Raw genomic sequence first — 4,414 nt, forward strand, 5'->3', positions numbered from 1 at the left:
GAGAGATTATGGATTATATTTAATTGTAACCATTTTATCTACACCAGCAACAGTGCCTGGTCATATATTTCCTATTTCTTTAAACCTCAAAATCATTTATTTGAAATTAAATCCTCAGTGTTGCACACAGAGCCATGTGACCTCACCTGTGTGAAGTGGACAGGTAGGTATTGATCACAGCACTATAGCTCATTCCTGACTGGTCATCTGTGCCATCGGATGAATTCAAGTGTAACTGAATGTGACAGATGAGACCACTAGTATGTTTGCGTTTGACTAAGTCACTATCTAAGACTAAATCTGCTTGTGTTATAACCCTATTTCCCCCCTTATAGGCTTATTAGCATGTTCTTGTTTTACAATTGTTTTGATTTTGATTGTATTTATCCAGTATTTATCTAGGAAGGTCACATCGAGATACAAGATCTCTTCTTCCAGGGAGTCCTGGCTTTCGCCCCCTTCTTCCTTTTTTTAATCCTCATGCGTGTTCTTCTTTGACTTGTTTTTATTTATTTCGGTTTACGTTTTTGTAAAAGTACTATACCAAAAAAAAAAAAGATTGTTATTGTTACGTTATGAATACTAATAGCATCTTATCTAGAGCTTCTCAAAAGTGAGGAAATATCCTTTTGTTGGTTTGGCATGAACCCCACCTCATTGGCCTAAAGTCACACAGCATGTGCTGTTCTTGCCTCCTCACTATATAGTTCAATGGAACTCACTGCAGGCCATAATTGACAAAATATTGGTGTATCTGTTCAAAAACAATGGCGCGGGGGCGAGTGTGCGCTTGCACGAGGCGCGCGCGGTGGAGCGTGCCTGAATGCGTGCAGTGATTAAAGTTTCGAGTCCACACACAGTGAGGGGAGTCTATGTATCATCAGTGCGGTGGTGGCGGTGGTGGTCTCGGGGAGGAGGAGGGGGTCCGACACAGAGAGACAGACGCCAGCCATGGGTTTGGAACCGAGCCTGTGGAGGGACTGTGGCTGACGGAGTGCGGAGGGACTGGGGGGGGGGGGGGAGAATAGGGGTGGGGGGTGGTGGTGGTGGGGGGGGTGGTGGTGTAGGAATATGCTGAAATGTGGAGAGGGGCCGGCCAGGGAAGGATGGAGGAACGGAGGAAGCTGTATGAGCTATACGGATGATCGAGGAGAGAGGCAGTGAGGGAGAGAGAGGACAGGAGTGTGGGGGGGGGGGGGCAGTTATATGAGAATGCTGAAGTGTGGAGGAGCTGGGGAAGGAAGAAGGAAATTGTGGGGAGGGGGCCGTGTCGTATGGGCTTGCTGCTGGAGGGATGCCGGGGGTGAGGGGGTGAGGGGGGGGGGAGGAAAGGGGGGAGAGTGGGGGCTCATTAACCAGTGCGAGATTGGAGCCCCAGTGGCTTGCTTGCATTCAACCACACTCGGCCTTTGATGAGGGCTGGATCCTCGAGCTCAATCAGTCCCACATGAGTCCCAACTGAGAGACAGAGGGAGAGAGAGAGACAGAGAGAGGGAGGGAGAGAGAGAGAGGGAGGGAGAGAGAGAGACAGAGAAAGAGAGGGAGAGAGAGAGGGAGGGAGAGAGAGAGACAGAGAGAGAGAGGGAGAGAGAGAGGGAGAGAGAGAGAGACAGAGAGAGAGAGAGGGAGAGAGAGAGAGAGAGAGAGAGAGAGAGACAGAGATGGAGAGAGAGAGAGAGAGGGAGAGAGAGAGAGAGAGAGAGACAGAGATGGAGAGAGAGGGAGAGAGAGAGAAAGGGGACAGGAAAGGGGTATAGACACTATGGGACAGGAGGAGTGGTGCAGTATAGTGACAGCCCAGGAGGAAGAAAAGCCATAAAGGAAGCACAATTCAGGATATGGCTAAATTGGCACACAAAGAGCCAGTGAGAAGCGCTTTTGGGACTTTTCCTCTTGAAAAACAAGCTACTGTCCAGCATTTGTTTTCATAATGTAAAAATATTTGTCTGGATACACGAGTGAGTGTGAGCGAGGAGGATTCATATGAAGAAAACACACAGAGGTGTTTGTGACTGTGCATATATTTGCATCACCCACGACCAACTGTGGCGGGTATTTCTGTGCATCTGGGTGTTTTCCCGTGTGTAAAAGGTTATTGTGTGTGTGTGTGTGTGTGTGTGTGTGTGTGTGCGCACGTGCATGCGTGTGTGCGTGCACGTGTGTGTGTGCGTGCACGTGTGTGTGCGTGCATGTGTGTGTGGCAGATCGTGTGACTGGCGTGTGGCATGGCGTCATGGCGCTGGATGAATGTGGCAGCGTTTAGTGGTTCTCCTGAAGCTCAGGGCTCTCTCTCTTTCTCCCCTTTCTCTTTTGCTCTCGCTCTCTCAACACCACATCAGCACCCGAGGGCCACAGGATCATTACCCCGTTACCCTGTGTGTCTACCAGACGCATGGGTTACTGTGTACATCTGCCACCCCATCTGCCCCATCCCTTCCCTTTCGTATGCACTCTTCTGCAGGAACCAATTAATTGCTGCACCCATGAGGGGCCTAATTAGTAAAGTGTTTAAATAAATCAAAACATCTCCCTTTTCATGCTACATTGTTAGGCGTTATGCTGTGCCGAGAGGAGGTAAACATTGACTTTATCTAATGAAAGGCTATTAAGCTGACTGAATGAGTTTGTTTGATCCAGAAATACAGTGATGCCTGATATAACAAGACATTTACAGTAGGCCTATCTTGAAGTGAAAGGGCACTCATCTGTGTGTTTGATGTTCAAATGTACATTGATAGGACAAATAACAAATCCATCTATAACAGTTTACAATAATGCTACATGAATTAATGGTTAGTTAATGCTTAATAATAAGCATGAACTAACCCTTAGGATTAGTTAACCCTAACCCTAACCATTACTAACCCTAAACTGTAGCCAGGCACTGGAAGTCATGTGTGGTGCTGCACCAGCTGGCTAGCTTGATATTCAGACTGCATCATCGTCAATTCATAAACTCATTTCCTCTTCTGGTCTGAGCTTGCAGTCACTTCAGAGCATTCCTAACCAATCACTAGAGACCAAGGTGTCCAGGGCAACCTAACCTCGCGTCACCAGCAGGCTCTTCCCGAGGCAACCGGCTGGCATGGCAGTTGTCAGGGCAGCCCCAGCAGTCTTGCTCTGCCTGCTGGAGCTGAATCACAAGCACAAGCTAACATAGCTAGCGAATCGTGCATTCCTTTATAACTGGGGACTGGTAATCTTACGACTTCAAAGGTCATGAGCTGGGCGGTGATGTCATCAGAGCTGGTATTTCCCATTCCAAACTCGTAGGAGACTCAGCAGCCCCAACCTAAAAAATCCAAGATGGTTGCGCCGCACAACAACAGTAGTAGTAATCGTAGTAATATTGTTTAGCACTTCTGTTTTGTTTGTGTCTCATTAAATCAGCTGTACACACACAGCACTGCCTAACTTCTATCTGTGTGGACATGAGGCTGCAGTGTTTTTATGCGCAAAATGCCACGAAATGCCATGTTGTCAATTGTTATTGCTAACAATGGCTAGCCTGGCTAGCGACTGGATCTGACCAATGAACAGTGAACTTCCCAGCTCAAGTTTTCTGCAAATAGAACGCTAACAAAACAGATGGGATGTCATTTAGCCTCCACATCCCAGTTATTTTGCGATAAAGGAACGCACGATAATGCTAGCCAGCTTCGGTACAGTGCAGATTTCCGCTAAAAACGGGGTGTAAAAGACGTCTGTTCAAGTCAATTTAGCATCCCAGGGCTTGTGGAGACTTGGATTACACCAGGTGAGCAGTATGGAAGCAGCTATCCCTTTGGAATAATCTGATCCTGTCAGTGGTGAAAACAAGCTCACTTAGTGCAGTAGGAGCATGTAGGAAAAGCGGCTGCCAACTGAAACATCTTGGTCAATACTGCATCAATTTCAATTGATTTAAAAAAATATATGAAAATAGGGCCCAGGTTGAAAAAATACCGAAATCCTCCTTTAATTAAAGGTTAGTTGATGCTTATTAAAGCCTTATTGTAAAAGTGTTACCAATTCATCCCAAGTGATACAAGGTAAGCAACACAATAAAATGTGTCTTACTCTACACACAGTGTCCTCATTGTGCAATGGCCGAGATACAACTGTGCCTATGGTATAAAACTTGACGATGCTATCTGGAAGATAAGCTAAAGTCTGGATGTAACCCTATACCCCCCCCCCCCCGGCTCAATCCCCTCTACCGCTTGGCAGACGTATAGCACTGAGGTTGCTTTATTGGTTTCCCTAATTGGTGCCAGTTTCCATTTTGATTTCCAAAAATTACAGCGGCGTAGCGTTCTGCTGGTTCTGTCCGCATCCACGCTCTGTGTGTAAGAGAGAGAGAGGGGGAGAGAGAGAGGGGGGGGGGGGGGTGAAAAAGAAAAGATAGAGATAGCGATACTTTTGAAACTCTTGT

The sequence above is a fragment of the Poromitra crassiceps genome, assembly GCF_964638095.1.
Source record: "Poromitra crassiceps genome assembly, chromosome: 25".
Lineage (NCBI taxonomy): Eukaryota > Metazoa > Chordata > Actinopteri > Beryciformes > Melamphaidae > Poromitra > Poromitra crassiceps.